The sequence below is a fragment of the Podarcis erhardii genome (assembly GCF_964252035.2).
Source record: "Podarcis erhardii genome assembly, chromosome: 7".
NCBI classification, from domain to species: domain Eukaryota; kingdom Metazoa; phylum Chordata; class Lepidosauria; order Squamata; family Lacertidae; genus Podarcis; species Podarcis erhardii.
The window spans coordinates 33,332,558-33,346,327 of record NC_138511.1 but is presented as its reverse complement, the minus strand read 5'-3'; the positions used below and the strand labels follow the sequence as shown (position 1 = coordinate 33,346,327).

The 13,770-nt window shown below is 43.3% G+C and overlaps 1 long non-coding RNA gene across 1 annotated transcript; it reads right to left on the bottom strand.

Annotated features, from left to right (window-relative positions):
- Positions 1 to 727: 727 nt before the first annotated feature.
- LOC309346514 lies at positions 728 to 7,943 on the bottom strand. The gene is made up of 3 exons (XR_014158655.1): positions 7,655 to 7,943; positions 4,528 to 4,673; positions 728 to 1,206 (listed from the first exon to the last, which is right to left on the bottom strand). It is a non-coding gene; the product is annotated as an uncharacterized lncRNA (long non-coding RNA).
- Between the last annotated feature and the right edge of the window lie 5,827 nt (positions 7,944 to 13,770).

Sequence of the window (13,770 nt, the reverse complement as noted above, 5' to 3'; positions counted from 1 at the left end):
CAAATTGGAAATTATATTCAAAACACAACAAAAATAATATATAAAAGATCTACTGGTTCTGAGAAATTGTTAATCTTCACAACAACAACAAAAATGTCAGTGCTCTAAAACACATAAATTCTATCAGAATTAATAATACTAATATATGTTTCATAAAAATGAAATTGGAAAACTAATTTAAATTAATTTTATTGGTGGAGAAATGGAATCAGGTGCATAAACGTGGGTCAAAAAACTGTTAAGTGCACCGCTGAAAAAAGTCTTAGTTATAAAATACATTATCTCCGGCATTACACACTGGAAAGATCATCCCCCAAAAATCTACCAGTGTCCAAATTCTTTTGTAAATGTATTGGGAGAAAAAGGCACTTTTGTCCACATGTGATGGGAATGCTTTGTAATTAAAGAACTCTCCTATACTGTTAGAGAGATAACAGGAGGCAGTTTCCAAATGGACAATGTAGAAAGGATGTTGGGTCATGTGAAATACCCGCTTTGAAGTGACAGGATTGTTTTAGTATCTCATTTCCTGATAGCTGTGCAAGGATAATTACAAAAATATGGAGAAGCATTGAACTAATTGTTTATAGCTGGTAATTATAATGATTAAAGCTCTGGCAATTGATCAACGCTTAAGGTAGACCTGGGATATTATGGTACCAATTAAAATTACCAGCTGTAAACAATTACGGAAGCAGGAAATTAAGACCAAAGTGACTTTTCAACAGAAGTGGAACACCATTTATTGTGTGATGGAATCAAAAGAATGCTCATGAAATTGTTTGGTTCAATATTGTACTGATTCAATTCAAGAGGCCATAGTGCAAGATGACATATTTCTCAGGTGCTGACTGCAGTAGGATTGGGAACCTCTAGCTGACAGACTGGTTGGCAGTACTGGCATTGTGCATTTCTACTCCCACAGTGGTTTTGAAAAATGAAAAGGCTTTGGATCATAGAAGAGGGCAAGGCTACTTCTTTTGGCAAAGCACATGCTGCCAATGTGCACTCCTGAGACTTTTTGTGGGCAGGAAGAGGGGAGAAATTTAAAAGCAAAGCTGCACTTTCCAAAACAACTCATAAACTGAAGCACACACATTCTTCAAAATCTGCACTTGTCCGAATTTTGCAATGCAGTTTGCCAGCCAAGCAACATGTACAGCATGCATCCAGTAGGGTGAATTGTGCATCAAAATGCATATGTTCCTGAAAATAACATACCAAAATGCATTATATTAGGGGAAGTTACTCTGCCAAAAATGTGCATATTGGGCAAAAGTGCATACAAAAAAAAAATACATAGATTAGGAGAAAATTGCACTAAAATGCTGGTGGATTTTGCCATGGACATATAAATTAAAAAACACTGCAAACTAATATGGAAACTCTGCAAACTAATATGGAGTTCAGTTGATAACTGAGAGAAACTGAATTCGACAGGTTTGCCCATCCAACAAGGCAGATCTTCCTGCGGCTCCCATTGGGCATCATTCCTGCCTCAGCCTTTGCCATCTGCAATTTTGGCCCAAACATCTAGTGCTATCTCATCTCCAGGAAGGACCCACCTAAAGGGCAGTAACTGAAGGAATGCTGTACATCAGACTCACCATTCACATATTGGAGCTACTGCATCAGGATGCAAATGTTGGTCATACTGCTTGTATAACTGTTGCCTGCCATTTAGAAAGCAGAAACAAAGATTACCAGCTCCCCAGAGAGCTCTTTGCTTGAAGATCAAAGGACTAAAACCTAGATAATCATCTTTACTTTTATTCCAATTATGGAATGGCATTCCATCTTGCTGGTTTACCAAAATGCAATGGCATGGCCTTCTAAAGCTTGTTATTTGCATTTTATATCTCACCCCCCACCTCCCCACATGTCAGCATGATGCATTTAATCTAACCCCTTTTTTCTTTAGATACAAATACAAGCCAGCATGGTCAATAGTCAGGGATGGAATCATAGAATTGTAGAGGTGGATGAAACCCCAAAGGACATCTAGTTCAACCCCCTGCAATGCAAGAATCACAGATAAAGAATCCCTCGCAGGTGGCCATCCAGCCTCTATTTAAAAACCTCCAGTAAAGTAGAATCTACCAGCTTCCAAGGTAGTCCATTACCCTGTCAATTCTTATTGTCAGAAAGTTCTTCCTAATGCTTACATGCCTACATCATTTTATTTGTATGCCCCCTTTCCATAGTAAAAGCATGCTCAAACGGCTTACAACATGAAAAAATTACATAATTACAAACATAGCAAAAGTAAGGTAAAAGGTAAAGGTACCCCTGCCCGTACGGGCCAGTCTTGACAGACTCTAGGGTTGTGCACTCACCTCACTCTAGAGGCGGGGAGCCAGCACTGTCCACAGACACTTCCAGGTCACGTGGCCAGCGTGACAAGATGCATCTGGCGAACCAGAGCAGCACACGGAAACGCCATTTACCTTCCCGCTGGTAAGCGGTCCCTATTTATCTACTTGCACCCGGGGGTGCTTTTGAACTGTTGGTTGGCAGGCGCTGGGGCCAAACGACGGGAGCGCACCCTGCCGTGGGGATTCGAACTGCCGACCATGCGATCAGCAAGTCCTAGGCACTGAGGTTTTACCCACAGCGCCACCCGCATCCCTATAGCAAAAGTAGTAATAAACAATAAATAAACCATCAAAATGTATGCAACCAAACTGAAATGATTTCCACATAAATCATAAGATCTAAAATAAAGATATAAAAAGTTTATATCAATAACAGCAACAACCCCACCACCACCACCACCAAACAACCCCCCCCCCAAACAATACCCCAGCCCAAGAGTCTGTGCAGCAGCTTCAGCTTGTGTAGCTGGAGCCAGTCAGGGCCTCACCTGGCCAGGTAGGAAAAGGCCTACAAGATATGGATACCGTCTTTCAGGACTCAAAGCCAAGATGGTTTAGTTGGAATCTCCTTTCTTGTACAGTGGTACCTCTGGTTGTGAATGGGATCCGTTCCGGAGCCCCATTCGTAACATGAGCAGAATGCAACCTGCGTCTGCGCATGCACAGGTCGTGATTTTCCGCTTCTGTGCATGCATGTGATGTCATTCTGAGCATCTGCGTATGCACAAGCGGCGAAACCCGGAAGTAACCCTTTCCAGTACTTCCGGGTCGCTGCAGGATGCAACCTGGAAAGGCGTAACCTGAACCGAACGTAACAAGAGGTATGACTGTAATTTGAATCCACTGGTTCAAGTCCTACCATCTGGTGACACAGAAAACAAACTGGCTCCATCTTCCATGAGACAGCCCGTCGTGTATTTGAAGATGGCTATCATCTCTCTTCTCCTGACTAAACATTTCAAATTAATTAATCAGTTAATAGATTGGTCAGTCACTTTATCTTGCCCAGGGCAACCCAAAGCAACTTACAACAAGCCCCCTGGGGAATCTAAAGCAGATTCTTCCTCACATCAAGGCTTCAGTGCAGCCCCCTCAGCATCCTTGACTTGGATACAACAGCTCTCTCACCAATTCCTCATAAGGCTTGGTTTCCAGACCCTTTATCATCTTGTCCACCCTTCTCTCAGCACTTTAGAACTTGTCCTATCCTTAAACTGTGGTGCCCATTACTCCTTACTGACTAAGGCAGAATAGAGCAGTACTATTAATTCCCTTGATGTGGACACTGAACTTCTGTTGATGCAGCCTAAAATTGCATTAGATTTTTTTTGCTGCTGCATCATACTTTTGACTCAGTTTGGGGGATGATGGGAGATGGAGACCAGCAATGTCTAGAGGGCATTGTGTTGGCTACTCATGAAATCAGACCCACCATGATGGTGCTCAGGTTGAGACACCTTCTCAATGCAGTATCTAGAGTAAAGAATACCTCCTTAAAATACGGAGATTTCCCATATCTAGCTTAGGATATCAATGCAGAAGGTGATTCAATAAGGCCAGGGAAGGGAAGGCTCCTTTGACAGGGCCTACCCTTTCATTCAAGGGAACTGCAATAAAAATCTAGAAGGCAAGCTACACAACTGGCTCCATTTGTTTCTTTCTCGACTGCACCAAAGCAGACAGAGATCATATATTTCAATGCTTCCCCCATTGATAGGGCAGCATGCCTCCTCTGTCACATGGTATTTTTGCTTACATTATGAATTGGGCTACAACTTTTTGTCGACTTATCTATTGAAAATATTTTGGCCAGGCAGAAACGTGCCCCTGATAGACTAAGCCACCAATTTTAAATTCTTTCATTACATTTTGTTTACATACACTTTGTATTTATATCATTATTTTTTTAAGAAAATACCGGTAACTGTTGATGGTGACTGTCATGGCTACCTATGTGTGGAAAAAAGGCAGTGGGAATGCCTCTTCTCAGATATTGCCTACAGCAGTCATCACCTCTGCTGTGATTCCTGCATTGCAGGAGGTTGGACTATTTGTTTAGAAGATGCTCATTGCTCCATTTTGAACAGTATTTTCTAAACTTACTGGCAGCAGCTCTGCAGGGTTTCAGAAAGAGAGTCTTTCCAAGCCCTACCTGGAGCTGCCATTGGGGATTGAACCTAGGACCTTCTGCATGGCAATCAGGTGCTCCACCACAGACCAACAGGCCTTCCTATTGATGATAACAGGAGGGCTGAGATGCCATTCAGGCTCCAGACAGCAAAATGTCTTGATCTGGTGCTGTAAACAATACAGTGGTACCTCGGGTTACATACGCTTCAGGTTATGGACTCTGCTAACCCAGAAATAGTGCTTCAGGTTAAGAACTTTGCTTCAGGATGAGAACAGAAATCGTGCTCCGGCGGCGCAGCAGCAGCGGGAGGCCCCATTAGCTAAAGTGGTGCTTCAGTGGAGGGGCCACTAGGGGCGCATCGGAAGATGGCTGACAATAACATCTCTCCGACCCACAGGAGGTAATTAGGAGGCTGTGATGGGAGTAAATAGCCTCCCTACCCCCCCAGGGTTGTGGGGGGGGCTGCCCTTGCCTGCTGTGCCCTATACCACCCCCGAATTTGTGGGGATGGGGGCACTAGGCAGAATGCCCTCCTGTGGATCTCGGTCTCCTGGACGCTGTCTCTGATCCGCGCCGCTAGCTGCAAGAACTTCAAAGGGAACAATTAGGAAGAAGCGAATGCACATATTTCAAGGAAGGAGGGGGGGGAAAGACTGCTAACTGAAGAGTTCTCTGATAAATAAAACGAGTCGAAGGAACAAGAATCAATCAGGAGAAGATATGCCAAGACTCGGTATGGCAAAGGGACTGGATGGGGGAGGAGGAAAAACCTTTCCTTTCTTTCCTCTATGTGATTAAACAAGAATCCCCCCCCCACAAGTCAGAAATGCCGTTTTAATGACTTAAGCTGTGGATTTACGACTGTGTGGAGATAAATTTTCTAACCAAAGCATGTTTTAAGAAGAGCGTGGAAAGTTTAAGAGCTTTGGAATGACGCAGTTAAAAATACCGTCGCCATGTTGGCAAGCTCTGTCGGAGGACTTGAGTCTGGGAGGAGGAAAAGAGCTGTTTTTATATTGTGGGTGAGACTCCTCAGTGGGACTTAAGAATGACAGATCCTGAGATTAATGATGGAAAGAGCGGTGTTGATGATATATGGAAACCATCTCGATATGAGGGTTGGACGAACAGAAAAATTCACACAGGATATAATTGGTGTTTATCTGCATAAGGAGATTATCAGAAGAGATCATAAAGAAAAAAAGAAAAAATATACGAACAAGATGAGATGTGGAAACAGCAAGATAAGACTGGATAGAATTATGAACTTTATTTGGACTGATTTGGATATTAACGCAGTAGCAAGAAGATGATCGGAATCCCCCTTCGGAACTTGAAATATGGGTCCCCTCAACAAAAATTTAAAATCCGGCTTTGTAATTCGGAATTTATGTGATGTGATTTGATTTGATTTGATTGGTCGGTTAATAAAAATTATTTTTTAAAAAAAATAAAGTGGTGCTTCAGGTTAAGAACAGTTTCAGGTTAAGTATGGACCTCTGGAACGAATTAAGTACTTAACCCGAGGTACCACTGTACTTTAAAAATGCAACTCCTTCCACCTGCAATCTGTAGGGGTGCAGTCCAGCAAAGATGCCCCCATCTCATGCTTCTGCCAGCAGTGCTTCAAGTGCAATGTGCTCTTAATTAACAATTTATCAGCACGCAAATGTTTTGCACTTTTTTATTTATTTTAAAATATCATAAACAGCGGGTGGGGTAGAAACATCTTTTATTTCTAGATTAAGACATGATGCGCCAACTTTCAGCCTTGAGAAAAATTTTACGAGGCGGTTATAAACCCCTGCTAATAGAGGTTTATAATGGAACTGCTGACACAACCTTATGCACTACTTTAATAAAAAGAGTGAGCACGCAAGTCAGGTCTGGAGTAGGGGATCGACCCATAACTCACGGGAGGCAAAGCATTAAGGGAATTATAAATGTCAGTTCCTTATGATTTTTCTGTATCTCATAAAATAGAATAAAAAACCACCATCTATTCTTCTAATATCTGTTTTCCATTTCCTCTTAAATTAATAGAAGAGCTGGCCTGTAATATTGATTTGATTTTTCTAGGGTTTGTTTTTTTTTTATAAAAAAAAAAAGCTTAAAAGCTCTCTGTTCTGTAGCTGTTGATTCAGTCCCCCCCCCCCCAATTGTAAGCTCAGTCTGCTCCTTGACTTACATAGGTTTTCATAACTGCATTCAAATGACTAAAACTGTTTTCTGTTCAAGAAATAACATTATGGAGAAAATGAATTGACCGAGCAATTTGGCATTCTGCCAGAAATCATTACATAGCAGAGGTGGGGAAGCTTTCTTCCCCCTTGTCAAGGTGTTCATTCCCTTCTTAGAAAAAGTGGACAGAGAAAAGTTTTTCTTCATCTCTTCTAACTCTAGAACTTGTTGGCATCCAATGAAGCTGAACGTTGGAAGATTCCAGAAAGTTAAAATAAATGACTTATTCATAGTTAAAACTATGGAACCTAGCTCCCACAGGAGGTAAGTGATAGCCACTAACTTGGATGGCTTTAAAAGAAAATGGGACAAATTCATGAATGCTAAGGCTATCAATGGCTAATATTCTGTGGAGCAACCCTGTGTTTCCGGAGGTGTCTGTTCATCCCCTTCAAATCCAGTTGTTGGCATCTGTCTGTCTTGACAGACAATGGAGTGCACTTCCAGGGGTGAAGTTAAACCACTTCATTAGGAGAACTGATGTGACCTCTGCAAGGCATAAGCCTGGCAGTGTGTATGAAGGTCCTGGACTGCCTAGATGATAAGAACCCCCCTCAGTTTCACTGATGTCGTCCAAAGGAAAGCAGAGCAATATGTTTGGCACCAGCATGGCTGTAGGAGTTGCTGAAAGGAGGTGACAAGGTGCCATCCAACCAGCTTAAACTGCAGATTTGTCTTTTCTTCTCCCAAAAATATCCTGCAAGGTTTGGGTTGAGGATTTTCCTTCTCCTATATGGGCTACCTTCCCAGGTTGACGAGCCTCATTTGCCCCTCACTTCCCCTGCATGTGCAGAAACCGCCTTCTTGACCATTGGACCTGCTATTGGTTGTGTCTGTTCAATTTGTCTTCACATGCAGGAGAAGTCCCTAACCCATCGAGTGTTTGAGACCCATCACCTACCATCACCTGGTTTAGATAAGCAGTCAAAGCTATTCTTGGGGTGTGGCTGCTGGCGCATAGTGGCAGCTTCTAGAAACCACAAGTGAGAACTGAGTGCAAGATGCGGAGCAAAGGTGGACAAACTACCCCAGAAGGAGCATGATGTGTCCCCCACCAAATATACTACACTTTCCCTAACACCCCATACACCCCAAATCCAGTATGGCCCTGAAATCTCCCTTCTTCTTCTTTGGAACCATGAAGAACATGGAGTAGCGACTACAGCAGTGCTCTCCCAGGCTCTATAGCATTGGTGGATAGCTGAATGGCTACTAAGGCCCCTCCCACTTATTCCACAGGCAGGAGTATGCAAATTAGACAAATCTTACCACACAGTGGGAGGGCAACACTGCCAGTTGCCAAGGTAATCCAGCTCAGAAGACCATGGTAAGATAAATGCACCACATCTGATAGATACAATATGTCACCTGAGCAAAATGCAAGAACTGCAACTCTTGAGGAAGAGTTGCGGCATAAAAACAACAGTTCAGAACTGAGCTGAGGAGAGAATGTTCCAACGCTAGAATATATTCAATTAGAATATATTTATAACCAAAACTAGCCTAGGGTGTGTAAGATCCCCTTCATCCCATGCAGAAAATGTGCTTTTCATGCAAGGTCAAATGTCACAATTTCCTGCAGGGGGGAGGAGATCCTTGGATGAAACATTATCAGGGTTCAAGGACATGCTCTACTCAGGCTAAAGCTCTTGGAGGGAGTGCCAAGTGAGGCCAGCAAGGGATGTATGGCATGAAGAGATCCCCCGAGTTCAGAAAGGGAAACCTGGAGGCATGTGGTTGAGCTCTGAGACTATGGTTCCTCCTACTTCTTCTCCAAGAGGGCCTGAACCAGTTATTTATTTATATCTATATAACCACTTTCTTCCAAGGAGCTGAAGGTGACATACCTGGATCTCATTCTTCCCCCACTTTATCCTCTCAACAGCCCTGTGAGGTAGGTTTTTGGCTGAGAAGCTTAAGGTCACCCAGTGAGTCTCATGGTTAAGTGGGGATTTGAACCCTGGTCTTCCAGGTCCTAGTCCAACACTCTAACCACTACACCACACTGGCTCTCATACTGCTTTAAATGCAGATATCTCTTTTTGCAAATTAAAATGATAAAAGGTAGCCCATTGGCTTCTCCTCCTCAAGGAACTTAATTTCCCCTATTTAAAATGCAGAGCTGGATGAATATGTCAGCATTGAGGGGTAAGAACAAAGACTTGAGCATTGAGGGGTAGGAAGGAAGCACCTGAGCTGCTTATCTAGAGAGAATCCAGTCCCTCCAAGCTGAGGAAGTTAGCCGTCCCTACTCAGAATTTTTTTAAAAAAAGAAGAAAGAAAATGATACAGAAATGGCATTCATTTTCTCTCAGCATTACAATCCCAATGACTCTGTGCTAACAAATTGCAGATGACGTGATCTGAGGCCCAATTCCACACCTAACAATAACCCCTGCAACTGTCATAAAATCAATCTCTTAGTGTTAATAACAAACATGGCTCTCCCCAGTACTAAAACCACAAGTAATCTTCAGAAATAAGGGCAAATAATACAAAACACTGGAAGTACGGGGGGGTGGGGAGCATTGCTTATATATCTCACGGAACTGGGATTTGTTGGCTGCATATTACTCATTGTCTTTAGAAAACACCATGAGTTTTGGAAGAGCATTAGGAAACACTGTAAATAAGAACTTGACACCCAAACCAAGACAGACGTCATATGTGTGTTTTATAACCTGGGGGAAAAATTAAGGTGGGTGACTGGGGGGGGGGGCTAGGAAACTTATAATCCTCAGAATTTCTACTGTGGTTACGCCATTCCCATATTGCCTGACCTCAGTGTTAATGCTTGAACTCACAGCCAGATGACAAAAGGGTCAGCATGAAATTTTTATTAGGGTATTAAACTAAATACGGACTCCCGTTTGCGGGAAGAACCATAAACCCCATTCATGGCACATTATGGGATTCCACCAGAGACCTTCAGTTTAAATCTATTAGGGGGAAGAATATTTATTCCACCTATGTTCTGTCTTTGGGGTAGGGGCAGATTGGTGATAAGGACAGTGTGTGTGTGTGTGTGTGTGTGTGTGTGTGTTTTTATCAGTGATCACTTTTTTGTGACTGCTTTATTTCCAAGTTAAAAAGCCCCAAATAATGTAACCTTTCCTCTTAGGGAAGTCAATCCATCCCCTTGGTCATTTTGGTTGCCTTTACCGAACCTTTTCCATGTTCAAAGATATGCTTTTTGAGACGAGGTGACCAGAACTCTGTACCATAACCCTCATGTGGTCATGCCATTGTTTTCTGAAAAAAAAAGATTGGCAGTTTTATTTTGATCCTTTTCCTAATAATCCCTAACATGGAATTAACTTTTCCCCCCCATAGCTGTGCCATTCCAGTGAACATAGGTCACCCAGCAGTCCATTTGCTGTGGGTCCCATGTTGGCTAGGATTGGAGAACTGGAAGGCCAGGTCCTTAGCTTCCCCATATAGGCCAACTTTGACAGGTGGGCATGGCCACAACCAGTCAGCCATCTGGCATCATGATGGCATCAGGTGACTGACAGGTGGGTGGTCACACTCACCTGTCAAAGTTGAACCATGCCAGGGGAGGTGTCTGCAAAGAATATGTAAAGAGTCGGTTCTGCTCTATGAATAAGTCTGCTTTGCAAGTGATGTCAGCTGATGGACAGGTGACCATGGTTTGGATGACATGTGCTCATAGGCCAAATTGGCCCCTTTGGTGGACCAAGATTAGCCTGAATGTTCTCCATCCATGGTGTAGGCTGTGATGTTTGCATGACTCATAGGAGGGACATGGCTCAGTGGTAAAGCATCTGCTTTGCACAGGTTCAATCCCAGGTTCAATCCCCGACTTTTTCAGGTAGGGCTGGGGGAACCCTGTCTGAAATGCTGGGAAGCCACTACTAGTCAGTGTGTAAACAAATCCAAACTTAGGTCTGACTCAGTATAAGGATTCGTCCCATGTTCCTATGGATTCTACTTGTGAGGTTAGGAAACGTTTCAGAGAGACATCCCTGTGAAAAGGGGCTGTTTCCATGTTTCATGTGGATGCCAATCGGCAGCCTGGGAAACTCCTTTCTTTATATTCTATTCAGCTCACAGGATCAGTTGTTGGACAGATGTCACATCCCAATGCATAATTTTATTGTGTTTACATCCACGGTGGAGCTGACTTGAATTGCTAAGTGTCCGGACCTCTTGCCTAGGAATTGCTCGCATTTTTGTTCCGCATGTGTCAGTCAGGAACATCAGTGCTGCAAGAACCATTTACTTACAACAGGGGAATTCTACCCGTTTGTCTAAGGCCTGGGACCTGAAGCAGAGGCCTGGCATGCTCTGAAGGGGTTCCATAATTGCTCCGGCTGTGTGGATCCCCCAAACCCAGACTTCTTTTCTTCCAATTTATAGTCCGTTTATTGTTCTTCCTTGCAGAGGGTGTGCTTACACTGAATGGAAGTCCTTGTACGAGATGAATGGGACCATTTTTTTCCATACACTGGATGATCCTCATGTTGAAAGGGGGCCTCCCCTGCCATCCCCCACCCCCAGTCTTCAATACTATGTCGGCTTTTCTTTTTGGCTGGTACATTCTGATCCCTTATCCCGAGCTTTCTCAACTCCCCCACTCTTGTCGGCCAAAGTTTCAATCAGCTTCCTGCATCTAAAGAGCAGCCACTTACACCGAGTCTTGAATCAGCAATGTTTCCATCCTCGGTCGCTTTCGCCATCCTGCCACTCCCCCCCCCCCCCGAATCTCAGATGCAGGCTCAGCCGCCCATCCCACGTTAAGCAAATTACCAGAGTTTGGTGGGTTTTAGTAGAGTTCTGGAGGTTTCTTACCGCCTTATTATAGTGAATTAACAACCCACAGACAGTGATTAAAACCCACTTATAACAAGCTTGCAAGTTATTCTGTGCAAAAGGCAATAAAATCACAGTCATTTGCTTTCCGATGCAAAAAAAAGAGGGGGGCGCCAAGGAAATACGGTCACATTAAAATTCTTGTTTTCCCTACACTCAGTGAAAACTTCCATTGTCAACAGTTTTGCCCTCTCTCTATATATATTTTAATAGTTTGCTGCCCAGGTTCCTTATGAAAAGAAGTTAATTGATTTATTTTTGCTTGGCTATGGGAAAGGGGAGTCAGTCCCGAGTCTCAGAGATTAATGTGACCTCCATTCTATAACGTCCGGTGATATTGTTTCATTCATTGCACTTAGGAGGGCACTGAGCGCCTCAGGGAAGAAGGCATTGTCATTCAGAAGTCAATTCTGCTAACCCATTAGGAAAAGCACATTCCGTGGCCCTACAGTCAATCGGTAACTAAAAAAAAAAACCTATGGGAAAATAGACCTGTTTCACAGTTCACTGCCCCCTGCAATTTGATCAATATTGTTTTTAAATGTGTCTTTTCTGACTTTATCAGTGATGTCTTATTCTGCTGGAAAGTAGTTTCATACAAAGAATTATTATTGGGGGGTGGGAGGGAGGAAGTCCACTTAATCCCATAGTATCTCTCAAGGTTATTTACACACAAACAACTTGAGAGTGGGGGTGGGATTGGAACATCTTGCTTTGCAAAGAAATAATTTCTGCAGCTTCTTTATAGTGGGCAATCGGGGCTACTGTCCACTTATAAATGGAAGAACTATTGAAGGTCATTTAGTCAAACCCCATGCCAGGAAATCCCCTACTTGTAGGATCCTTGATAGGTGGACATTCAGCCTCTTCTTAAAAACCTCTAATGAAAGACACTCTACCAAGTCCACCACCTCCCACTGCAGTTTGTTCCACCATCAAACCACCAGCACCATCACAAAGCTCTTCCTAATCACTAGTCTAAATCTCATAATTTGAACGTTCAATCCCTACCCTCTGGAGCAGCCTTTCTCAACCTGTGGGTCCCCAGATGTTGTTGAACTACAACTCCCATCACCCCTAGCTAGCAAGGCCAGAGCTCAGGGATGATGGGAGTTGTAGTCCAACAACATCTGGGGACCCACAGGTTGAGAACCGCTGCTCTGGAGTAACAGTAGGGTAGTGTTGGCCAAACTTGGATCTCCAGCTGTTTTGGGACTACAATTCCTATCATCCCTGACCACTGGTCCTGTTAGCTAGGGATGATGGGAGTTGTAGTCCAAAAACAGCTGGAGACCCAAGTTTGGTGAACACTGCAGTAGGGTATAAAACAGTAGGGATTAAAATTATTTATTCCATCAACCATCTCAGTGCTCTTCAACCTTGGGTCCTCAGATGCTGTTGGACTACAACCTGCATCATCTCCAGTGGTGTCAACTTGAATAAAATATTGGGTGGGAGGCAGATAAGGCCCACTCTACATAATCGATCACATGGCATGGTGCACACACACCAAATGAATGGCAATGCCCATCAGTTTGGGGGGGCAGCCCCCTCAAATGTTTCATGGGGAAGCAACGACCCTTCTACCTCTAGGAGTTGGCTCCTATGATCATCTCTGACCATTGGGAGAAGAAGGATGATGGGAGTTGTAGTCCAGAAAATATATGAAGACTTATGGTTAAGGAGCACTGATCTGAGTGATCGTCCTTCAAGATATATGGAGATGGTAATCCCTTCTTAATTTTATCTTTTCCAGGCTAGACAACACAACTTTGTCAACCTTTCCTCATTGGATTCAGTCTCTGGGTCCCTCCTCTAGACATATTCCAGTTTGTCAATATTGTTCACAGGATCATAGGAAACTTCCTTATACTGACTCATTGGTACACCTAGCTCAGGTCTTCACTGATGGGAAGCAGCTATCCAGTGTTCCAGACTGAGTTATATCCCAGTCCAGAGATGCCAAGGACCAAATCAGAGACCTTCTGCATGCAAAGCAGATGCTCTGCCACTGAGTTATGGTCCTTCCCTGTAAAAATGCAAGAGACAAACATTTAGAACATCCTTCTTAAACTATGGTGCTCATAAGTACTCAGGCCAAATCATAATAAAGTTGTACATTTGCTTTTTGTTATCTAGACCACATGCTTCTCCTGCTGCAGCCTGGACTCTCATGAGTATTTCCCCTTT